This window comes from Balaenoptera acutorostrata, chromosome 14, assembly GCF_949987535.1.
Source record: "Balaenoptera acutorostrata chromosome 14, mBalAcu1.1, whole genome shotgun sequence".
NCBI classification, from domain to species: domain Eukaryota; kingdom Metazoa; phylum Chordata; class Mammalia; order Artiodactyla; family Balaenopteridae; genus Balaenoptera; species Balaenoptera acutorostrata.
The window spans coordinates 39,946,940-39,973,747 of NC_080077.1; the positions used below are offsets into that span (position 1 = coordinate 39,946,940).

A 26,808-nucleotide genomic window follows, 5' to 3' on the forward strand; every position below is an offset into this window, starting at 1 on the left:
TCCTTTGTATGACCACTTAACTGAAGTATCTTATTCTAATAGTTCTCCAGTTGATTTTCTTGGGATTTTTAGTAAATTCATATACACACACACACACACACACACATATATATGTGTGTGTATATATATATATATATATATATATATATATATATATACTTTTTTAAGGAAAAAAGATGTCATCTCTTTTCTAATAATTGTAAACTTTGAGAGACAGCATATGATAGGATTTAAAATTAAAGATTCATGAGTTAAGCCACTTGAGTGCTTATTCATCTCTACCACTTATTAGCTGTGTGACCTCGGCCAAGTTACTTAGCTTCTCTGGGCCTCAACTTTCTCATTTGTAAAATGATAATTATAGTAAATATTCCCTAGGATTGTTATGAAGATTAAATGAATTAATATTTGTAAAGTATTTAGAACAGTTTCTAGTATATATATTTAGAAATTTAAAAATGTTAGTCATTTAAAAAATTTTATTGCATTGGCTAGAATTTATAGAATGATGTTAACTGTAAGTGATGAAATAGGGCATGTAGTAAGTGTCTAAGGTTTTTCTGTTTTTTCTGCTTTTTCACAATTTAAAAATATCCCTCTATACCTAAATTACTATGTTGTATATATGCATGTTCTTAAAAGAAATATAGTTACATTTTATCAAATGTCATTTGGAATCTATTAGGAGGTAAAAATAGCAGTTTTATCCTTTAGTCTATGACTATGAAATTAAAATAGATTTCTCAATATTGAACCACGTGTACATTTCTAGAATAAACATGATTTTCTTGTATTATTCTATTTTGTTGATTTCTACATTCCTGTATTTAGTATTTCAGTGAATTTTTGTGATTTTCTTTTTTGTGCTACTTTTATTAGTGTTTTTAATTTTTTTGTTTTTTAGTTAAATTTTTTTTAGTTAAGTGCTTTTCATTAAATGAATCAGAAAAATATTTCATGTCTTTTGTAAAGTTCATAGAGTATGGGATAATATGTTCCTTAAAAATGTATATTTTCAACCATCGATTATAAATACCTGATGCAAACAAGATACTTTGCTCATCTAAACAGAGTATTTTAGCTCCTGCCGAATCTCCCTATCCAAGCTGGTCAAGGACATAGGCTTAAGCATCAGACAAAATCTGGCTCAAATCCTAATTTCACCACCCACTAGCTAAATGTGTGCACTTGGCAAGGTACACTTTTGTCATAGGGAATAACTATGCCTTCCTTACTTTTCCCACACAGTTATTGTGAGGATTACATGAGATTATGTTTATAAAGCACTATCCACTCCACTCACAATAAAGACTCAATTATTTTATGTTAGTCTTAATTTTCTTTAAATACAAAATTAATGTTTACAAATGTACTTGCTGTTTTTCCTTATGGAGATTTCAATTGTTTATATACAAATAGAAATGCTTTTTGATACAATTTTTTCTTGACATTAGTTCATAATAAAGGTAGATTTCAATTAAAACATGTTATTCTCCACTGACACAAACTTAAAAAGTTGACAAGAAAGTAGTAAAACGCTCAGATAACACAAGAAAATGAACCCACTGCCATTGGCTAAATGAAATCGCAATGGGTTAATAGGAAAACTGTACTGGTTTTCAGAAAACCAGGCAATGAGCCTAAACCAAATGTAATGTCTTCCACTCTTTCCTGTTCCCTTGGAGCTTTGTTCTCATGGGAATCCAAGAGTGGGAGGAGGCTTCCCGCAGGCTGAGGTTTACTCCATGGTCTCTGATCTGCCATCTTAACTGCAACAGGGGAGCAAATCTCTCACTCCGAGTGGGAAAACACAGCCCTGAGGGATTGGAGGGGCCTCAAATACATCAGCAGCACACAGAAAACTGTTTCTCAAAAAAGCATTGGAGATTTATGTCCACCAGTCAGTGTCATCAAGACTGCCATTTACTTGTATGTATTGATAATAAAGCTGTCACTATGGTCTCTAAGGAGATCAGTATTAGGAGAGTAGTAAGTTTATAGGATCTGATCGGTAATACTATAAGTTTTTCTTCTGTTTTAAAGGATATAAATTTAAAACATTATTTTGGTGGGCTAGCTGCCTCTGTTGAGAACAATTTAAATAAGCTCAGCTAAGAATGTAAATATCAAACCAAGCTCAGTCTCTGTACTCATCACTGGCCCCTGGCAGACACAGGATGGAAATGTGTAGCTCAAGTTCTCAGCATGCATGCTATTAATTTGACATTAACAATAGACTCTATGAAGCTTCCATTTAACCATACTGATCTGTTTTCTAAAATAAAGACCTCCCACTTTATACCTTTTCCTTGCTGTCCTCTGGCTTTATAACAACAAAGATATTTTCAGGGACACCCTCAATAGCAGGATTGATGGATCAAAAGTGTACCCACCTCTATCTTTTCTGCCCCCTGTGTGGCCTCAATAACTTGATAGTTTCCAGCTCCCCCCAGATTTCTCTTGATTGAGTGCTTTTTCAGTATACCATGACCCCTGAAGGAAACAAAGGGAAAAAAAGATGTATTAAGATAAACATCCTGGTTCCTTGTCTCTTTCGGGAAAGAACAAATGGTTCCTTGAGCAACAATATCCAATTTAATGACAAAATGACACACAATTTTAAAACAACCTTCATTGTTATTTTTTCATTCCTCATCCTGATTTCTTTTATGTGTCTCTGATTTTATAACAGGAGCAGGATAAATTTCCTTGAGTCAGCAGCTCAGCAGTCTCATAAATGAGTGTTTCTTCTTATTATTTTGTTCCCTTTTCAAACCCACCAATTGTATTCTGATCAATCTTTCTTGTGTTTTGCCCCACGACTGTGTAACATAGGCAGTCAGAGACATACCTACTAAATAGTAAAATCAACAGTATAGCAAAATATATCTTTTTCTTCAGCTTGTCAACTTTCCATTGAAAATAGTTTCACTAGCTGAGTGACAGCCTTTCTCAGATGTGTGACTTTAAAAGCCATAAATCCCTGCTTTTGAATTTCAATGCCAAGGAGCAAGGACATTGTTTTCCTCAATTATATAATATGGAGATTGGAATACTGGAAGAGAAAATCCACCCAATAAAACCTGGCCCACACATAATGCCTCAGCATCAAAAGGTAACTTGAAATTTTGCTATGAATAGGCATCTGATGCACTTGCATGGTTTTCCTGTTTCTATCCTTTTAGATATTTCTATATCAAAAGCCCCCATTTTAAAACTAATAATATAGAAACCAACTGAGTTATTTTCATTTCCATATATACTCCTGAAGACGTGGCTACAACCGATCGCTGGGTAAACCAGGCTCCCTTAAACTCAGGCAGTCTACACATTTCAGCAGACACATAACAAATGCTTAGTTGTCCTAGATGAGAGCCATGTTTCTTTCCTGTTATGGAAATCATCTGTTCCTTTTTCTATAAAGCGTGAAGCCAGGAATGTCAATATTCCTATGCTTGTATGTGCTAACTTTACTAGGGTTATTCAGAGCAGGAGAGAGTCTAGTGCTGTTTGCTGTTTTCTTCTCTCCTTTCTAATAAACCACCAAATTCTGTCTATTCCAGGCTCAAAATTGTCCTTGAACTCACTCTTCCTTCCAATTCCATTCCCACAGGCACCATCTAATTCCACCCTCCTCACCCACGCCTGCCTCCATCCCATCAATTCTTACAGAGATTATGACATCTCTCACTAGTCTCCCTGGTTTGAGAAACACCCCTTCCAGTCCATATTCCACAGACCACCACTCACATTGGGATAATAACTGAACTTGTGATTGGTATAAAACCCAGGAATTATACGTGGTAGAAGTATTTCACCATGATTCTCAAAAAAAGTCTTTTTCTCCAAATGCCAACAGCATGTTAGCCATCTTTCAAGTTCATCTGTATATAATTTAATTACTCTTCTTTCCTCTGCTTCCCACATTTCCTTATAGCTTACAAGTAAGCCAGTAAAAGAAAGTCCTCAGGGCTTGTAACACAGAGGGAGAAGCACTGAACTCAGTTCTAGTTCCAGCTCATCCCTGTATCAGCTGTTGACTTTGAGGAGTCATCTTTTTTGTAGGTAAATGACAGAGCCTTGCTTATCAAATGGGATGGAAATATTTACCCTGCTTATCTCTCCACGTTGTTTTGGGAATCAAGAAAGATCACATACAATAAAATACACATATGCAATGTTATTTTATTACTCTCCCTGAAGTACTACAAAAGCAAAAAATGTGTTTCTTGTGTTTAACACTAGATTCAGTTTGGGGGTCCTAGAAAGGTAGCTGTGATCACACTCCCAAGACTTACAGCTTCCTTTTGGGATTGTAATGGTCTAAAGAGTTTTGTTTTGGCTTCCAAAGGAAAAATAAAATACCAAAGGAATCATACTCTAACATATTTGGATTCCCAAGACATATTGAAATCAAAAAGAGGAAGAAAAGGAAAAGGAACTCAAAACAATGACCAATCTTAATTGGCTGAAACTGCCATTTAATTAAAATAACTCAACTGTCACTAATGCACAATTGTTAATACAATCTCTTTAAAACCCAGCTGAATCCTCCAGATATCACTGGACACTTTGCAGTAGGAAATACATGCCCATTCCCTATCATTGTATTGTAGGTTTTTAATTGGAGAATGTATAATGTGTACAATAGGATGAGTTCATTTTGCTTCTAAAGAGGAAATAAAAAATATCAACCTGAATATCACTTCACATATAAGCAGCATTGTAGCCTCCGTTTAAGTAGGTTTTATTTTAGGCTAAAAAAAACACCAAAGGTATACATTTGAACTCATGCATCTAAACAAACCAATGAAAGTGTAGAAATTAAGTGCAGAAGGGGAAGCACAGAATGATAGGAATAAAGTCCACAGCTGTGTTTTCTTAAAATCCGGTGAGAGGAATGTTAATCAAAGTTCACAAAGTTTAAATTTTCCTTTGAACTGCATAGGTATAATCAAGTAAAGAAACACAACCCTCACTGAAGTATACTTTTTTTATTTGAAATTATTGTCCCATATTAAGAAGGTAAGTTTGTTCATTCGTTCATCCAGATATTCAAAAACCAATACTTACTGATTAGACTTTGTACAAGATGTGATAAAATGTGCTGGTTTGAACCCCTTGGCCACATGGGGCTAGCAACAAATACCAAAAGAATTGCACAAATAGGCCATATTAAAAACTTCCTGTTTCTTCCACCCAGAATGCTATCATCCCCCTGTGCTCTCACTAGTAGGCTCTGGGCCATCCTTAAAAGCCCAACTCAAAGGTTGCTGCTTTTGTAAAGGTCTTTGGAACTGCCCAAGTTTGCTATGAGTCATAACCCCTGCCCCTAAATCACTTTGTTCATAACTCTCTGATGCACTTATCACGGTTGACTTCACATGACAGCTCTGTGCGTGTCAGTCTCCCCTAGCAGGCTATGAACATCTTGAATGGCAATTTTTTATTCATCCATCTACAGCACTTGGCACAATATATTGTAGGTACTCAATTAGTGATTATTGAACGGAAAATTCATACATCTTTACTTGCATGAGCAAAAGGTATAGCATAACTTTAAAATGAAGAGTTGCAAATATTTTACACTTATTCTTGCTACATGTAGTTCTAAAAAGATGAATTTATACCATGAACTTATACCTTTGTGAAAATATGGAAAATTCATGTATTTATAAAAGTGGTCACAACCAAATTAGCATTATTCTCTTCAAATTCCTTTATTTACTTATTCTTAAGTTTCCCTCTTCTGACCCTTAGATTAGCATCCTCTATTTTTTCCTATTTGATTGATTTATATATGCTTGATTTCTATAATTGTGATAGTTTTTAAACTAACCTACTAACCAGATCCTTGGCAACAGCTACATTTTCAAATGTATGTAAACAAATTGCAAATAACCTGTTTTATCCATTCCATCATTCAGCAAATATTATTACCTACCATGTGGTAGAAGCCACAGAGGAAACAAAGACCCTGTTTCAGGGGACAGAGGGCTACAGCTAGAGCAGGTAATAAGAAATATACACAAATGACCAAGATCAGAAATCTATCTAAGTGCCATATCTCTAATTTACCTAAAATTATTAATTAAAAAAAAGTTTTGAATGAAGCCTCAGTAGCTGAAGAATGAATTAAGAGAAACTGATGAAAATGACTAAGAATCAGAAATACAATCATGTTTCAGATTCATTTAATACTAATGTTAAACATCCTGTCTGTCTCCTAAGATTCAAGTCAATACCATAACCATAGGCAAAGTAAAATCAGGATTTCTTGTTTTTTGATATTGAGCTGCATGAGCTGCTTGCAAATTTTGGAGATTAATCCTTTGTCAGTTGCTTCATTGGCAAATATTTTCTCCCATTCTGAAGGTTGTCTTTTCATCTTGTTTATGGTTTCCTTTGCTGTGCAAAAGCTTTTAAGTTTCATTAGGTCCCATTTGTTTATTTTTGTTTTTATTTCCATTTCTCTAGGAGCTGGGTCCAAAAGGATCTTGCTGTGATTATGTCATAGAGTGTTCTGCCTATGTTTTCCTCTAAGAGTTTTATAGTGTCTGGCCTTACATTTAGGTCTTTAATCCATTTTGAGTTTATTTTTGTGTATGGTGTTAGGGAGTGTTCTAATTTCATTCTTTTACATGTAACTGTCCAGTTTTCCCAGCACCACTTATTGAAGAGGCTGTCTTTTCCCCACTGTATATTCTTGCCTCCTTTATCAAAGATAAGGTGACCATATGTGCGTGGGTTTATCTCTGGGCTTTCTATCCTGTTCCATTGATCCATATTTCTCTTTTTGTGCCAGTACCATACTGTCTTGATTACTGCAGCTTTGTAGTATAGTCTGAAGTCTGGGAGCCTGATTCCTCCAGCTCCGTTTTTCTTTGTCAAGATTGCTTTGGCTATTCGGGGTCTTCTGTGTTTCCATACAAATTGCGAAATTTTTTGTTCTAGTTCTGTGAAAAATGCCAGTGTAGTTTGATAGGGATTGCATTGAATCTGTAGATTGCTTTGGGTAGTAGAGTCATTTTCACAATGTTGATTCTTCCAATCCAAGAACATGGTATATCTCTCCATCTATTTGTATCATCTTTAATTTCTTTCATCAGTGTCTTATAATTTTCTGCATACAGGTCTTTTGTCTCCTTAGGTAGGTTTATTCCTAGATATTTTATTCTTTCTGTTGCAGTGGTAAATGGGAGTGTTTTCTTAATTTCACTTTCAGATTTTTCATCATTAGTGTATAGGAATGCAATAGATTTCTGTGCATTAATTTTGTATCCTGCCACTTTACCAAATTCATTGATTAGCTCTAGTAGTTTTCCGGTAGCATCTTTAGGATTCTCTATGTATAGTATCATGTCATCTGCAAACAGTGACAACTTTACTTCTTCTTTTCCGATTTGGATTCCTTTTATTTCTTTTTCTTCTCTGATTACTGTGGCTAAAACTTCCAAAACTATGTTGAATAATAGTGGCGAGAGTGGGCAACCTTATCTTGCTCCTGATCTTAGTGGAAATGGTTTCAGGTTTTCACCATTGAGGATGATGTTGGCTGTGGGTTTGTCATATATGGCATTTATTATGTTGAGGAAAGTTCCCTCTTCCAAAACTGGGCAGAAGACCTAAAAAGATATTTCTCCAAAGAAGACATACAGATTGCCAACAAACACATGAAAGAATGCTCAACATCATTAATCATTAGAGAAATGTAAATCAAAACTACAATGAGATATCATCTCACTCCGGTCAGAATGGCCATCATCAAAAAATCTAGAAACAATAAATGCTGGAGAGGGTGTGGAGAAAAGGGAATACTCTTGCACTGTTGGTGGGAATGTAAATTGATACAGCCACTATGGAGAACAGTATGGAGGTCCCTTAAAAAACTAAAAATAGAACTATCATACGACCCAGCAATCCCACTATTGGGCATATACCCTGAGAAAACCATAATTCAAAAAGAGTCATGTACCAAAATGTTCATTGCAGCTTTATTTACAATAGCCAGGACATGGAAGCAACCTAAGTGTCCATTAACAGACAAATGGACAAAGAAGATGTGGCACATATATACAATGGAATATTACTCTGCCATAAAAAGAAACGAAATTGAGTTATTTGTAGTGAGGTGGATGGACGTAGAGTCTGTCATACAGAGTGAAGTAAGTCAGAAAGAGAAAAACAAATACCGTATGCTAACACATGTATATGGAATCTAAAAAACAAAAAAAAGAAAGAAAATGGTCATGAAGAACCTAGGGGCAAGATGGGAATAAAGACGCAGACCTACTAGAGAATGGACTTGAGGATACGGGGAGGGGGAAGGGTAAACTGGGACAAAGTGAGAGAGTGGCATGGACATATATACACTAACAAACGTAAAATAGATAGCTAGTGGAAAGCAGCAGCATAGCACAGGGAGATCAGCTCGGTGCTTTGTGACCACCTAGAGGGGTGGGATAGGGAGGGTGGGAGAGAGGGAGATGCAAGAGGGAGGAGATACGGGGATATATGTTTATGTATAGCTGATACACTTTGTTATACAGCAGAAACTAACACACCATTGTAAAGCAATTATACTCTAATAAAGATGTTAAAAAAAAATCAGGTTTTCTAATAATTAAAAATGTAATGCCTGAATTGTAATATTGCTTTTACATAACAACTTGGCAAAGTTGACCAAGAGTCTTTAAAACGTTGACCAGCTTTGACCCCAACAATCTCACTATGAAACTCCCTTGACCCTTTACGTCCCTAGGATAACCCTCTTTTTACTTTGTTTTTGTTGCTGCTGGGAGAGGAGAAAAAAAGATTTTAGCGTTTAATAAACACCTGTTCTGTGTCATGAGTCTTGCTAGACACTCTGCATTTTATTCCACTTAATCACAATTAATCTTTCTTTTTTTTCAAAAAAGAAAAATGGACTTTTTTCAAAGCTTAAAGATGGTGAGATACCTCCCTAAGGTCACACAGCTAATAAGTCACAGAGACAGGGTTCAAGTTCAGCTCTGTCTGATTGGAAAGCCTGCGTGATCCACTATGCATCATTGCTTCACAATATTCCTGGACTGTTGACCTAGTTTTACATACGACTTTTCACCCGTATTATTTTTCTCATGACTAAACGGCAATTCCTTGATGCTTTGTATCTCAAAGCTCTAAGAAACATGACTTTTTTGGAGAATTGATCAAAAACAGTTCACTTATTCATCTCCTCTATATTTTCTTTTAACCATTTCCTCTTCCTTCACATCTCATATACCAAAGCAAATATACCTCACATCTCATCCTGAAGAGAAACAACTTCAGTGCTAAATGCCTACTGAATTTATTTTGCAAATTCATAGAATTTGGATGGATATAAAAAACTTTGATTTAAAAGGCTTCTGGCTGTGGACTATAGACCCAAAGAATAAATTAAACAGACTTTGTTTAGTAAAAGATTTCATAGTTTTCACTCTCTTGCATTCTCTCATTATATCATTATAACCTAAAAACAAGTTTGTTGTGAATACCGTTTCATGTTGCCCTCATGAAATAACATGGTGCTCAGAGTATAGCATAATGATTGAGAAGCAGAGATTCTGAAGACAGACTTTCTGATTATCAATCTTTAGTGTATACATTTGGCCTGGTTACTTGACCTTTCCGGGCAAGCCTAGACTTCTCCACATGTAAAATATCCATAATAATAGTACCTCTCGTATACAGTTGTTGAGGAGTTAAATGACATACTAAATTTTTTTTTTTTTTTTTTAATTTATTTTTGCTGTGTTGGGTCTTCGTTTCTGTGCAAGGGCTTTCTCTAGTTGCGGCAAGTGGGGGCCACTCTTCATCGCGGTGCGCGGGCCTTTCACTATCGCGGCCTCTCTTGTTGCAGAGCACAGGCTCCAGACGCGCAGGCTCAGTAGTTGTGGCTCACGGGCCTAGTTGCTCTGTGGCATGTGGGATCTTCCCAGACCAGGGCTCGAACCCGTGTGCCCCGCATTGGCAGGCAGATTCTCAACCACTGCGCCACCAGGGAAGCCCCTGACATACTAAATTTAATTTGTATAGAACAGTACCTGGCACATACTGTGCTTAATATGCTTTAGATTTATTAATACTCTTATATAACAAAGATAAATAGAATGCTTATGATATGAATGATATGAATGATACGTATGATAAAAACAATAAAAAGTTCACATTTAAATGTTAAGTAGCTTTAAAAATAAGGCATCTTAAAAAACATTTAAATTGTCTTACTGTTGATATACTATCTCAGTTGTACTCTAATTGAATGGCTTAGACACATTAGTGTGTGTGCATGTACGTGTGTAAAACAAAAATCTGTGTGCAATTCTGATGAGGAATTTTTAGGTTTTTAAGTATTTTTTTCAAAAAGAATATAGGTCCCTCAAAGAGTGCAGACCCCAATGCCAACAAAGAAACCTCCCACTTTGTACCCAAAGCCCTGCTTCCTGAAACCTTTACAGGCAAACAGTTACAGCACAAGACCAGAAATATTGAATGAAAAAATAGGGAGAGAGGGAGATAAGAAAAGTTTACATCACTTCTCTCTAGCTGGCCAGTGTTAATTATTTCTCAGTGATGGATGTTCATTCCTCTGCTTCACACTTTAGGCTTTCATGCAGCTGTGTGTTATTCCAAAATATTGAAAGAGCTCAATTTTGGTCGTTAAAATATGTTTCTGGATCTCCAGGAAAAGGTTTACTTAGTATGGGCAACTTTAAATCCTAAAAGGAGAACTTACCCTTCTTAAAAGAGCTGATTAGTTTTGACATTTTATCAACTCTCCTGAAGAGTCATTTATGGGCTGTGTTAAATACTAAAAAATAAAGTACGATGTGGTCCTGGTGAATCTTCTACAACAGAGAGAAAACTCAAAGCAGTATCTCAAATATTAGTAGCAAGTTCTTGCATTGATATTGGGTCAAATACTCTGCCATGCAGGCCCACTTGACCAGATCGGAGTTAGCTTGCTGGTTTTTCTCAAATATAAATATTTGCTTTGTTAATAGGGAAAGTTACATATTCCATGAGGCATAAAGAAAAATTACTTTCCATTGACCCAGAAAACTTACCTTGCAACTATGCCTGAAGGAGAAAGGAACTGGAATGAGAGTATTTGAAAAGAGAACTCTGGCTGCCACAGCTACCTACCTTGCTCCAAGTTCATGTTTAATTAAATTTACATCAATAATTCCATAAATTGCTTGCATGTTCATAGAACTTAAGTTATCATCTTTGATTCTAAGGTCAGATACTTACTGCTAACAACCATTGTGCCTCTGAGGGAGGCTTGGCCCTCTGCCAGACTGTACTGCTTCTCCCATGGGGATGGGCCCACCACGACTATACAACTCCATGGGGGACGATGCGACACCAGCAGCCCCCTGGTTGCTCAGCAACAACCCCTTATGACTGCTCCTCTTGGACTACTAGGCAACAGTACTGAGCCTGACCCAGCTGCTCCCAGGCACTGCCTCTCAAGAGGGCCAGGTTAACAGGAGGCCAGGGGCCCTAAGTGACTAGTTACATAATCTAACACATTTCTCGGGATGCTCTCCAACTAAAAAATCAGAGCAGAGTTAGTTCCTACCCTGAAGGGTACCCTTGACCGTATCCTTAATTTAAACTCTACCCTTGAATCTTTAGAGAAGCTGACAGAAAACTAATGCATCAGAGTCAAAATCTGTGGCCAAAAAAAGTCTATTAAAAAAAAAACCACACACATACATAAAGGAGGCCATTCCTTTTTTAATTGCGTTTAAAATATGACTTTCAAACCTTTCTTAATTTCAAAGAATTTTACTATTTACATACTTTCTGTTAACAGACCCCCCAAAACGGGGAAAACATATTAAACCACTTACTTTTATGGCAAGACTGTTCCTTAAATAGCTTAAAACATAACTTTAAGTATAGCAATTTCTAGGAAAGATCTTCAATTCTTATCTATAGTTTAACCCACATTTATGTCTTCTTAGTTCTAGACTTTTAACAAATAGAAATTAGGCATATTTTTCCATCCGTTAGCTGACCTACCTTTTAGGACAAAGGCAACAACCCAGTCAACCAACCTAAAAACTTACCCACACATGGAAACATGAGTCCAGCCGTGCTCCCATCTCCTCTACTGTCACTTACCTCTTTGTTGTGGAAAAAGAGATGTGTGCTCCAAGAGACACGGACTCACAGCCAGTCTACCACAGTACAAATACGATTCTACTGCTCCAATTATTCAAAACCTTCAGTCAAGTCCAAGCAATTTATCGTGAAATGCAAGGCACTTCTGAATCTACTTCCCTTTGAACTTCCACCCATATCCGCAGCTGTCCAATATACTGATTTAATTATAGTTCCCTAAATACATCACACATTTTAAGCCTCCTTCCTCTTCCTAGGACATAGTCCTCTTTGCCTGGCAAACTAGTGGTTATCTTTCAAGATCTAGCAATAACATCACCCCCTCTGAGACACTGTCCCTGGTTTTAGAATTTCTTATAACCATCTCTGAGCATCTTCTACCTGATTCATACTGCTATAGCAGCATTAGTCACACTGTTTCACAGTAATTTACTTACTCAACATTAATCCCATGTCCTTCAAGGGCTAGGACCTTGTTCTGTTCAACTTGGTCTCCTTGGTGCCTGGCATATTCCTTTGCATTAAGAAGCTGTTTATACTACGGCTGTATTAATGATTAGAGAACAAAACTCCCAGGCAAAATTGTAAAATAGATGAGGAGTGGGCATTTTTAACCTCTTAATTAACCAGGGATGGGTAATAAAGCAATTCAAATCAAAACAAAAACTTAATCTCCTGACTTCTGGGCTGGTCCTCTTCCTAAATTATGATGAATCATTGAGGGCAAATAAGTAGATACCTCTGCAGTGATCCAATCCATCCAGTAATATGGCTAAAATAATCAGATTTCCTGTGTCCCCTTTATTATAATCATAATAACATGAAATTCAAGGGAGCTACATGGTCAGGTAACCAAATCACTAAAAGGTGGTCTGGAGCTGGTCTCAGGGAAGATAATTTCCCATTCAGATTAGCAACTCTTAAAGCAGTTTTTGCAGGAATCTTGGTGCAAGTAAAGTAGGGAAGAGAGTAGAAAAGAAACCAAAAAAATTAGAGCTAAATAGAAAGCAAGAAAAAGCTATTCTAATTTTAAAAACCTCCTAAAAAATACTTCACAAAACAGCATTTACTCAACATGTCTCCTTCAAAGCACTAATTTAAAAAAAAAATAGGAACATGAGCAAAGAACACACAAAAGCCCACAAATGCAGCAGCCAAGAGTAACAGCATGAAGCCACTCAACCTCTTACTTCACCACTTCAGTAGCTAAAGATATAGGCCTCCATTTTCAAACATAACAATGCTTTTATGCTTTTTCTACAACTTTTTAGGTTCACATATGTGTTTATCTAAGATATTGCCAAATCTTTGATATTAGCAGTAATGTGATTGTCTAAAATAATCCATGCAATCCAAATTCTAATCAACGGACATCTAAATTTTTAGCTTATCTGTGTTAAGCTGAGAGGGAATTCTTAGTCTATTACAAGCGTGTGGTTCTAAATACCCCTAAGTCTGTGTTTCCTCAAAACTAGGAAACCTGCACCCTTGAAAATACCAGAATGTACTCACAACCACATGATTAATTTTGTTTATCAAAGGAGTCTTACTTGACAGTATATATTTAAAGCATGTTTTTATACTAAAACAAAATGAACACATTATAGAGTGCATAATGTATACAAATATGTAAGATGAATATGAAATGTCAAAGAAACTTTGTACTTTTCTATGGAGCACTTTGAGTTATGCCTCTAGATTTCTGGGAGTTCTTTGGTGGAAAAGCGTGAGAAGCCCTACTTTAAGGGATTCCCTCCTAGATGTTGAGGAAAAGATTACTTTCATGTAAAAAATATATATCGGGCTTCCCTGGTGGCGCAGTGGTTGAGAATCTGCCTGCTAATGCAGGGGACACGGGTTCGAGCCCTGGTCTGGGAAGATCCCACATGCCACGGAGCAGCTGGGCCCGTGAGCCACAATTGCTGAGCCTGCGCGTCTGGAGCCTGTGCCCCGCGACGGGAGGGGCCGCGATAGAGAAAGGCCCGCGCACCGCGATGAAGGGCGGTCCCCGCACCGCGATGAAGAGTGGCCCCCGCTTGCCGCAACTGGAGAAAGCCCTCGCACGAACCGAAGACCCAACACAGCCAAAAATAAATAAATAAATAAATAAATAAGAAAATCCTTTAAAAAAAAAAAAAAAAAATATATATCACCTTGGCTCTAGCATACCACGACCACTGAACTCAAAAAGTACTACCATACTTAGACATACCATTACTTTTTTTATTGGAAATTAACCTTTATAACATCTTTTTATTTTGAAGCAAAAATATTTCTCTCTCCAACAGTCCTAAATCTTTCTGCAGGTACCTCACAGGACCAGTCTAAACTCCTATATATGTAAGACAGTCCTTCAAATAAACATACTAGTCACAAGTAATGGAGGCGTACTGGATGCCAGGAAATGTGCTGGGTACTTGACAATCATTAATCAAAAAATAAAACTGCAGGTAAATAGTATCATCTTTATTCTACAAAAAAGAAGTAGATGAAAAGGAGGAGAAAGGGGGAGGGGGTAAGGGGAAGGAGAGTGGGAAAGGAAACAGCCTACAAAAGGATAAGTGACTTTCCCCAAATAGCACAGCTCATTAGGAGCAGAGCTGAGCTCTAACTCCAAAGCTTGTGCTTGTTTTTCTCTTTCTTTATACATCATGTTATACTACATTTCCATGCCCACTTTCCCAGGTGTTCATTTCTCCTAGCGAAATATCTCCATTTTACAACTATTCCTTCCATCACTTCTGCAATAACAGACCATCCTGATCAATGTACGTGTGTGTGTATTTATTTATAGGAGTAAAATATCCAGAACAATTTGGCCATGGAAGAACAGAGTTGAGCCATCACTTCCTTTGCTCTGGATAAGATACTGCTATTGATACAACTTAAAAATATGCTACCTATGTTGGACAACCACTTGACATTATATTGAATTGGCCATAAACCAAAATTCTTTAGTATTGTTTTAACAGATTCTGCTAATAACCATTTCTTCTCTAACTGGTTTCTTTTTTAAAATGTATACAACTCTTGTATTTACCTACATATAAACAACCTGTCAAAATAAATCTTTATTCACAGAGAGTCATAGATTATATGACTCTCTACTACTTTCAAGGATGAAAATTAGCTACAAATTTAAGTCCAAAGTTTTCATCCCAGCATTTAAGATTCTTCACTACAGCCTCAATGTGTCTTTCCACCCTTAACTTCTCCCAGCCCCTAAAATTCTACACAGCTCTGTCTCACTCTTTTCTGTATTTGTACCTTCATTCATGCTGTTCTCTCAATCACGAATGCTTCGCCCACTCATTGAAATTCTATCAGTCCTTCAAGGACCATCCCAATTACTACATTGCCTTTAAAGTCTTTCTGATTAATTTCAAAGTTTATCTTCTTCTTCTTTGAAACCCCACAGCTTTTTTGTAGCTCTTTTGTAGTACCTATTACAGTCTGCCTCGCAGGAAAGGTATGTATATTATTTTCCCTTACCTCCCCCAAACAGATAGAATCCTAAACTTCTTAAAAAAGATGGAGTCTCATTCCACTTTGCAATATATCACTAAACACAGTAGCTGAATCCAGGAGGGTGCTTTTTAATAGATGTTTATTTGAATTTAGTTAACTATTCATCTCAGAGATGCATGTACTGAGTTCCAAAATTCATTAAAAACTTAAATAAAAATATCTATAACCAACCACAGAAAAGAACCTGAATATCAATGGGTACATATAGCACTAAAATATGGAATTATAGGCTCTATTTAGAATAATACAGGTACTTTTTTCACTGTATTGATCTCATGATGAAGAACTGAAATCGCATCATTCATATTGGTGTAATCATGTTGACAAAAACTGAAATCTCAAGAGATTAAGAGACTTCCTCAGGGTCACATGACTAATTAAAAGCTGAGTTGGCCTTACAACAAAGCTTTCTAATTTCTAGCTTAGTTATTTTTCTCTACTATTATCATCCAAATCATGTGTCGATACGTTTTCATAAATATTAGCTGCAAAAATATTTATGTAAGAGAGAAATATTCTCTTCTTTCTTATATATTAATAATCTTCAAATTATTATTTGCACAGGTAGAATTTAAAATAAAATTCATTAATGATGATTAAAGAGGATTATAATACACAAAATTTATTTATACAAATCTGACTCATTTTGCAACTTAACTACAAAGACAACAGTCAAGAATCAGGTTATTAACAAATATTGTTGTTCAGTCAAAATAAATGTCATAAAACCTATGTCGTAAAACCTATACACTAATAACGTTCACGGTCTTTACTTATAAGCCAGTCCTACAGATTTAATCAGAGCCTGTTTATGCCTCTGGTTTGTTTTTAACCTCTTGTCACCAATTTAGAGGATAGTAAAAATTTTGCCTGCCCAACATCCATTTCCCCTTGAGGAGCCTTTCCTCCTATAGTCACTGCATAAGATTCATTGTTTCCGAGAATGAAGTTGAGACTCAGACCTGACATATCCAAGCTCCAAGTGCCCTGAGCCACAGTGACTGGCTCAGAAGTGATATGTGACACAAACCTGCCTCAACAGGCTTATTATTACTTTTTTCTAACCCAGCAAATGCTTAAAGACTGGGTTCGTGATGCAAATTAGTCTACCTTAGGACTGGTGCCAAAGCTACTAAGTGAAGACACTTTTTTCTCTTTGAATTTAAACTTGAGGAGTTAGGCCTGGAGCTGTTGATAGCAATTTTGTCACCAAGCAGAGCCTGAGAATGAAGCCAAGTTGAAAGACAGTAGAGCCAAGAAGTAGAAGGGAATAGGGTCCTTACAAAATAATGTGAGCTCTAGATCAAGCTGTGACTGAAAGCTGGGTTACATAAATCTGATAAATTCTCCCATTCTCCTTAAGCCAATTTGAAGTGGATTTGCTATCGTGAGCAACTGTAACATTCCTAACTAATGCACTCAGGTATCTGACTTTCTCAATCCACAACAGATTCAAAAGGTCATATAGAGAGTGAACAGTAAGAGCTATTACATACATCAGATGAAGTAGCAGCTTACGGTTTGAAAGTGATGATGAAGACAGGTAATATGTAAAAAAAGAAAATAAGGAATTTCAAAAATGTGGAGTCTTTTAGTCAAGGACTTACTCCACATAGCATCCTGGGAAACCTCTCAGTCCCAGAAAAAACAGGATAGTTGCCATGCTATTTGGGAGTACAGAGATTCTTGCAGTGATCTGCATAAACAAGAAGATAAGGGGTCATTAGGTCACAGAGGACTCAAGGCAGGTGGTGGTGAGGCTCTGAGGTTTCTGTACTTGTAGGGGAGAGTGTGGTAAGCACACAGAATTCTTAGATTCTCCATTGACTTGTACTAATTGGAAATGTGCAATCCACTGAGAAACATCTTACTCCAAGCAATCAGAGCATGGAGAGTAAAAAATAGATGGATCAAAGAATCGGCCATCCCAATGAAGCCAAAGTACAAATGTAGGTGTGAATCTTTGGATTGGTGTAAAAAAAAAAAGAATATAGGATGCTATGCCCAGAGACTTTCTGAATTTGAGATTTTAGGAAGGAACAATTTCATATGATAAGTCCAGGTTGTGACTACAGAAGGGGCTGGGTGACAAGAAGTAAAAGAGAAGACTACTGCTTGAAATTGTAGAGGTCACAAACTGAGAGGCTGTGGTGTTGGGTGTAGACATGAAGTCACCCAGATTGAGGACAGGAGACAGGTGGGAGAAGATGACTGTACACCAGTTGCTGGAGTGTTCAGTGAAGGAGGGGTTTGTTCAGGTGGTGAGTAGATCACAGAAATAAGCAATGGTAGTTGATAGCATAGCCAGATGGCTCAAAGGAACAGGAATGAGTATAAGAGTGTAGAGAAACAATGGTCTACAGGTGGGAGGGTGTATGGAGGGCATGTGACCCACCTCCCTACCCTGAGATTCATGAACTACGGAGTAATCAGCAGTCTCCAACAGGAAGGGCTCACGGGGAAGTGGAATACCCCTGGGAGAGTCAAGATTCAGGGCTAGAGAAAAAAGTGGAGGTTAAGAGGAGTTTACTGGGACTGAACAGGTGTTCCAGAAGGCATAACAGAATGGTTTTGAAGGAAGAATAAAAAGCAGAGATTAGGTCAGGGAGAGGCAGCACAAAGCATAAGAAAGTGTCAAGGCAGAGAGGAGAAATGAGCAGACAAACGATAAAAACAGAGATTTGAAGCATTAGAAAATTAACTGTTTTGCAAGGTTAACACAATTACATGTTCCAAAACTGGTAACATGGGAATTTAGGAAGAGCTAGCAGCTATGATGTGGGATGTGGAATTTCTTTTCCTCCTGGGATGAGGTGGTGAGTGACAAACGTGGATCAAGGCAGTTTAGGGAGGCAATCGAAGAGCCTGCAGTCACGTGTAGGAATGGTGGCCAGCAAGGCATGTGAGAGGGAATTCTGTGGGACTTCAGGATGATATGGCCAGTTATATCGAGGGGGGCTCCAAGGAGGTGCAGGGGCATGGGATGCTATTTCAAATCAGTGGGGAAGGAATCAATGACAGAAGAAACGAATTTGAGACAAGACTAGTGATTAAAAAATGTTAATAATAAAATTAGATTACCTACTTCATCCCCTACTAAAATAACTTCTAAAGGATTAAAACTTTAAATTAAAAAAAAATCAACAGTACTATTAAAAACGTAGATGAATATGTTTAAAGGGGAAAGTCCTTCTCAGAAACTATGCGAGAAGAAATTGACAGCTTTCACATCCACAAAATTTAAGGATTTTACAAAGCAATGCTCCCTAAAATAGTTAATGGCAAACAAATGAAACTGATTAAAAAATTGCAACATAACAGACATACAAAGAGTTAATATCCTAATGAATAAAAAGCTCTTGAAACAAACAAAAAAGGATTAAAAACAGGCAAAGAATACTAAAAAGCAATTCGTAAAAATAAATCCAAAATATCCAATAAATATACTGACTAACTAAAAATATTCGGCCTCATTAGCAATCAAAGAAATACAAATATGACGTATCTTTTCCTACTGATTTCTAAATTTAAAGTTTTTAAACAGTATTAGTATGTTGGTAAAAATTTTGAGTATAAATTGCTGCAGGCTTCCTGGAAAGAAATTTTGCAAAATGTGTCAAAAATGGTTAACAAGTGAATATCCACTGACCTAGCAAGTCCATGTCTAGAAGTTTATTCAAAGAGATTAATAAAACAGCCATGTACAGTGTATGAAGATCACAAACAGAGTTATCTACTATGGTATTGTTTATAAAACCAAATTTGGGAACATTCTGCATATTTACCAATAGGGGTTAGTTAAAATTTTAATAGAACACTATGTAGCCATTAAAAATATGATTTAGCACCTTGACAAGATATAGTAAGATGAAATATTAAGGGAATATGATATATCACTTTTCTTTTTAAAATCTACATATATACAAAGAATTTTATAACTAATGGTGGAATTTAGGTGGACATTATTTTCCTCTTAATACAATTCTGAATATTTCTGATTTTCACTGCAATGTGTATGGTCTCAGAAACACTATTTCAAAATTTTAAAGTTTAAAACTTAGTGGTATTTTAAATGGCAAACATTACCTGCCCAGAAAAGTACATGTGGAATAACCCATTATAATGTAATAATAGGGAGTTGACAAAAGGATGAGACTGGAAGAAAAAAATCACCTGATTATATTTTCACATCTGTGATTCTTGGCGAATAATTTATAATAGCAGGCATATATCATCCTTGGAAAAACTGAATTCTACATTTGAACATTGCCAATATTTAAAGCAATGCATTTTAATGATTTATGTTTTTCTTTTCTTATTTCTGTGTTAAACTGATGATTACCACAGGGTGCAGCAAAATTAAAATGTGGCCTAACTGGAAAATTCTGTTTCATACTCTTAAGAACTGAAATTTTATCTAGTCAAAAACTATTTCATGGGTCACTTTGAATAATAAGAAAAGTGTTATTTTTTTAAATTTGCTCTTCCTATTCATTTGTATTCTGGTAATAATAATTTTAAGAAGAAAAAAATAATTTACAAACTGCATACCATTATTACATTAATATAAAAACATTCTTACAAACGGACAAAGACTGGAAGATACTCAATATTGAAGCGATTATGTTTGAATATTAGAATTGGAATTTTAAAATCTTTCAGGGTTCTTAATAGTGTGATGGTTTTATGATAAAAGATATCTGAAAGAAAGAAGCTAACTAATAAAGTAAACTTTTAACAATCCTTTTATAAGATAATTTGAGATGTCCTTAGATATAACTGAAACTGCTGTCCTTAGAATCATATTTCATTAATCCATATTTTAAGTGGATTACATTGAGACAAAACCCAGAAAGTGAAGAACTGAACCAATTCGCTATTAGGACCAATAATAATTATTGACAGGTAATATGAAAAGTTTTCAACAAATTAGGTAAATTAAGATACTTTTTAAAAGAGTTGGTAAAAATAAGCATCTATGAGTAAAAAAAAAAATGCTTTGTTTCCTCCCATTTTGCAGTTACACCCGAAAAGTTTATATTTCCTTTCAAAGCATTCAAACCTAGAACCCAAACATGGACTTCTCAGAGTTGGAACAACCTATGCCGGGTTTTACTTGAAGCTTAATATCCTTTGGCAAAAATCCACAAACATCTCAGGGAGCTGACCCAGATCTACCCTATGAAGAAAGTATTCCCCACTTCCCCTGAAAACGTTCTCCCACTCCTCCCTGAGGCAAACAAATAAAAGCTATGCCCCCCATGTTGCAGACTGGTCCCATACCCATACTGTCAAACCCATATGGTGCAAAATGAATGGAAAACCTGAAATGACCTCATTTATATCTATAGCTGGGTTGGTGGCAGAGGGACCATGGATGCACTGCCCAAGTTATCACACTGCTTATCTTGTAACCATCTTTACAACTGATACTGAAGATGGGCACATTTCAAGTGGCTAGCAATCCAAAATCCAGGTATCAGCAAGGTTGGTTTCTTCTTGGGAACTCAGGATGAATCTGTTCCATGCCTCTCTCCTAGCTTCTGGTGGTGGCTGGCAAATCTTGGAATCCCTTACATCTGCATAACTCCAGTCTCTACTTCCACTGTCACAGGCTTGCCTTCCCTCTATGAGTCTCTGTCTCTGTGTCTCTTCTCTTCTTCTTATAAGGACACGAGTCATACTGGGTTAAGGGCCCACCTTACTCCAGTATGACCTCATATTAACCAATTACAACTGCAATGACCCTATTTCTAAATAAGGTCTCATTCTGAGGTCCCAGGAAGTACATGAATTTTAGGGAGACATTATCCGACCCAGTAAGCCCACCAAATCTGCCTTCATTCTTCTATTGCCGTCTTTGTATATAGTGCTAGTCCTCAACCTCAAGCCAAGAAGCTGAGAACCACCCTTCATTCCCACCTCCCTTTAAATTCATATCCCAGTTATCATCAAGCCTGATCATTTCCCACTCCTAATATTTCTAGACTCTGATACTCCTGTTCATCCCTAAATTCTTTATCCCTAATCCCTGAATCACTCTCTAGCACCTCTTGCTTGGGCTACAACAGTCTGTCCAATACTCCTCAAATCCAATCTTCTCCAAGCTACAAGAGTATATATAGATATATACATACAGCTTCATGGCATGTTAGAAAGATGTACAGTTGCTTTTGTTTGTTTGTTTTTCTTATTTTTCACTACCGTGAAAAGTTCTGCTTCTTTACTGCAATGAGCGTAATTATGATAGACATCCTTCTCCAGGGATACAGAAACTGAGAGGCAGAGTGGTTTGTGTGCAAGCCCTGTCCTTTGTAACATCTTCTCCTGACTTGATAGATTCTTTACAAACCTTCAGAATGCAACAAAATCCATTATATCTATAATCTAGCTTTTTATAGATTTTATTAGATTTGGGAAAGACCGGCAAGAGGGGCTTATTTCAGTGTTTTGAGATTTAATATTATACCTGGCTCCGGAAGCCCCACGATAGAAGTACTTATTCTCATTTTTTAGATAAACAAAAATAATAAACGAAGGTAATTGCATGAGTTATAAGCCATCCTTGTTTACACACACACACACACACACATGTACACACTGATTTTAAGAACAGTGTTTTCTTCTGAGACATATTAACCCAGCCCATAAAAATTAGTGTAGAAATAAATCACTTCATAGTCCTTTGATATAAGCATGTTTGGGAAGACAGCTTAACTCTTTCCTGTCTTCCACGAAATTATTCCTGGAACTATCACACTGAACCTCAGTTTCCTCCTTTCCTTCACCCAAAAAGTGAAACCTTACAGTTAACCATGCTAATTTGCACACTCCCAAAGGGGATTCTTTTTCATCAGCACAGTGGATTTTAGGGCTTAGCAGGAAATAGGGACTATGAGGAGGCAGAATCCAAGAGACAGAGGAAGGCATTTAGCTCCATTTATATTGTCTATAAACGCTTCTGCTGTTGCTTCCCCAAACAAGTGTTCAGGCTGTGTTGGCTCCAGACTACACAGTCTTAAAGTATTTCTATTCCCTTGGCCCACTTTCCAGTCTGAGAAATCCTATTCTAACTGATCCCGGATCCTAGGTGAGATTACTTCCTCCTATTCAGGAACATGTACAACTGTGAATTGCTTTATTCTTATATAGACAGCTCTGAACTTCTTTTCCAACCAAGCACCCAACTCTTGGACACCATCACTTTTTAAGAATAGGAGTTATTGGAGAACACAAATCTACTCTGATTTATAAAGTCCATAGCATGCTTTATACCTGGACAGATGCTTAAAACTGCTATTTGCCTTTGAGAGCATGAATGAAAAATAAAAAAAAATAAAAATAGAGTAGACTACTTATTTGATTTCTCAAAGTCAACTGTACTTCCAATCAAAAGAAAAATAATAATAACCACTTTGGTTTTCTGGGTATGTTCAAGTATTCTCTTTATGTAATGTCACTACCTGATAATGACTTATAAAAAGTACATTGAGCCTATTAATATAAAAATTACTGAGATCAATAGGATTCAGAGAGCATGTACTAACCACAGAAGTTTTAAAACAGTAAGATAGGAGCCCTGGATTTATCCCTAATACATGATTTTTGCACATGTCAATCACTTAAACTTGGGCCTTAGATCTCTATATCTAATAAAATATGTTTAATTAGTACTTAGAAGAATTATGTGGCATCATAATTACAGATGCTTATTTTATCATAGGATTTATAGGGTTTTTCTGATATTCAGAAAGGAATTTATTTTTCTAACTCAGTTAAAATCTTGTGTTGAAGGAATGGAAAACCACTGAATTTACTATCAAGCCATTCAGGTCTGAGTCTCATCAACATCCTAAAATACAATTTTCAAATTGCTTTATTTCCCATTCTCAAAGGAGACTGCAGGAAATTTAGTCTTAATTAAGCCTGATTTACTCTCATTTAGCATTAAAAAAGAAAAAAAAGATACTGGGGGAAGGGATGAATAGGCAGAGAACAGAGGATTTTTAGGGCAGTGAAAATACTCCCTATGATAGATGAATACATGTCATTATGTGTTTGTCCAAAGCCATATAATGTACAACAACAAGAGTGAACCCTAAGATAAACTACGGACTTTGGGTGATTATGATTTGTCAATGTAGGTTCATCTATTGTAGCAAACATACCAGTCTGGTGAGTGAGGGAGGCTATGCGTGTGTAGGGGTAGGGGGTATTTGGGAAATCTGCACCTTCCTTTGAATTTTACTGTGAATCTAAAACTGCTCCAAAACAAACTGTCTTTAGAAATATTTTATTTCTGAGAAATGTTACACTTTTTTGCAAATTTGTTTGCTATATCTGAGCTCTAAATTTGTAAGGAAGCAAAGTGTTTCCTGTCCAAACTTCTCTCTATGTATATATCAAATCATATATGATCTAGTAAGAAACATTTATTTCTCCAGAATTTTCTACATTTTGTGAATACATAACTTCTACATAATATTCACTCTATAATGGTCTTAAAAAGTTAGACATACGTTTATCATACAACCCAGCAATTGCACTGCTAAATATCTATCCAAGAGAAATGAAAACATGTACTCACAAAGACTTGCATGTGAATGTTCTTAGCATCATGACTCACAGTAGCCTCAAGCTGAAAACCCAAATGTCCATCCACTGGCGAATGGATAGACAAAATGTGGTATATCCATACAATGGAAAACTTCAACAATAAAGAGGAATGAAATACTGATACACACTACAGTATAGATGAATCTCAAAAACAGTAAGTGAAAAAAGCCATAAACAAAAGATCACATATTTTATGATTCCATTTATATAAAATGTCCAGAGAAGGCAAATCTATAGATACTGAAAGATTAGTGGTTGCCTGAAGCTGAGCAGAGATTAATTCTAAATGGGCATGAGGGATCTTATTGGGGTGATGAAAATGTTCTAAAACTGAATTATGGTGATGGTTTTACAACTTGGCAAAATTTCTTTAAAAATCATTGAAAGGGGTAAATTTCTAAAAATTTAAACTTCTAGTTTAAAATTGACTCAAGAGGAGAGAAAATTCTTTAACGAAGAATGAAATTTGACACAATTTTAAATATCCTGCATAAGGTATTCCATTAGTCTTTGATATTTTGTTGAAGAAAGTTGTGGTAAAGATAAAACTAAAAAGTCAATTACTAAAAACTTTTTGAAAACTTTTTTCCAATATATACTTTGCTTCAAAATTAAATCATTTGATCTTCCAAAACACTGTTTTAGAAAATGAACTCCCTTAACATAGTGTCAGCAGAGGGTTACTGAACAGCACCTGACATACTAACAGGAAAACAAGGTTTTCAAATTGCTGGTCTAACTAACCTTGATCCAGAACCTACGCCATTACAGCACTTCCTGTGAGCTTAATGGCCATCAGATCTCATTTTAACAATCCAAATTCTGAGCTTTCTGAATATTAAATCCCAGAAGGAATTTTTTATGTGTAGCAATGTCAATAAGAAGAAAGGCATCTTGTGAAGAGATAAAGTGGACAGATGGATTTTGAATCTACATGTACACCAAGAGAAATGCAATACTCACAGTAGTTCTAATCCATACTTTTTCAGTATCCAAACCATTAATATGAGTGTTTTAGTATTTAGTTTTTCCAGTTGAATGTTTAAGTGGTCATCGGCATCGAATCTCCATTTTACAGTCCTGCACAGACTCTGACTAATAATTTCACCTGTCGTTTTTTTTTTGGTTTTTGTTTTCTTAGTGTTTCCTGTGTGCCCCACTTGTACCAAGCGATCTTCCAAAGGAACCGTGTTCGGATGTGTTCCCTGGGATGAGCTCTACGAAGATGACACTGGTCCGTTCATCTCAGCCTCACTCGTCAGGGGTTGCCAGTCAGGACAGCTGGTAAATCGGTGTCATCTCCCCCTGAAGGCACTATCAGGCGCTTCCCCAACGAGTTGCTACAGCATCAGCAGTCAGGACCCACGCCCTCCATCTCCTGAGCGCCTGCGACCACACTGCACTCCCGTCCCTCCCTGGCTGCCAGCCGGTGTCCTAGGCTCAGTGAAAACCCCGTAGTTGAAGAGAACTCTTCATTTGACCCGATCTCACCATTCCCATGTTTTATCAAATAACGGATGGAGACTGGTGAGATGAGGTGACTTGGCTAAAGCCACACAGCTCGACGCGGGCAGAGCCGGCGAGAACACTGGTCTCTGCTGACCCGGCGGCCGCGAGCGGCTGCCTGGGGCTGGGAACGCGCAGCCCATGGGAAACGACGTGGCACTGCCCGTGCGAGAGGCGAAGGCTCAGCAACTTATGAGAGGAGATCACCAATGTCCAGCTTCAGGGCAGAGTGGGCAAAAAGAGGTGACCAGACCTCCCCGGTTACGCATGTTGGCCTGAGCGTCCCCTTCCACTCTGCAAGTACCTCTGCATGTTAAATGATGTGGTCGCTCTGGCCAAAAAAGCGTCCACTTTGAATTTCCCCCATGCTCGTGCGGACTGGCCAGAAAATAGGAAAGTTGCTATAACCACATCTTCGCTCTCTCAGTCTCCCCTGACTGCCCAAGTCCTTTCCCTCCATCTTCGCTCCAAAGACACCCCCCCACACACACACTCCCGACTCCCTTTCACCAAGTACATACCAGCCGCGCGCAGAGCTGCTCGCCGAGCCTGGGCCGGGTCCCGGTGCCCGGGCTCGCCCGGCCTCTACGTGGCCGCGAACTGCGACGCGGGCTCTAGGTCTCTGCCGCCTCTACCGTCCACGAGGGTGCGACCGCGTCTGAGCTGCTGGGCTGGGGCGCAGCCAGGAAGTGGCAGCGACTCCGGGGGCGGAGAGAGCGGCTGCCGGGACCCGCCCCCGAGCGTGGAGTGCCCCTCCCCCATCCCCCCACTCCGCAACCCCCCACCCCGGGTCTCGCTCTCTGTGCAGCCACTGCCGCCAAGGGGCTCTCGGGGCCGGCGCGACGGTGGTTCTTGTCTTTTGGCTCCCTGGACAGCGTTCTTTTTCCTGCGTGCGCGTTAACAATTAATCATCAGTGATCATCACAGAACCCGTGCCCTCCTCGCCTACCACTCTCAGTTCCCCTGGGGCAGGGTTAAGGTTCTACTAAGAATTTACTTGAT

At 37.4% G+C, this 26,808-nt stretch overlaps 1 protein-coding gene across 2 annotated transcripts in view; it reads right to left on the reverse strand.

Annotated features, from left to right (window-relative positions):
- Nucleotides 1–26,489, reverse strand: part of PKIB (cAMP-dependent protein kinase inhibitor beta) — a 134,811-nt gene extending 108,322 nt beyond the window's left edge. Inside the window, exons 1-2 of one of the 2 annotated variants that reach the window (XR_009005265.1) lie at nt 26,328–26,488; nt 2,394–2,493 (exon numbers count right to left, since the gene is read on the reverse strand). The gene's annotated coding sequence lies outside the window, so the exon portion shown is untranslated. Of the gene's footprint in view, nt 1–2,393; nt 2,494–26,327 lie in introns of both variants that reach the window. The other variant, XM_057528225.1, reaches the window with a different exon arrangement.
- Between the last annotated feature and the right edge of the window lie 319 nt (nt 26,490–26,808).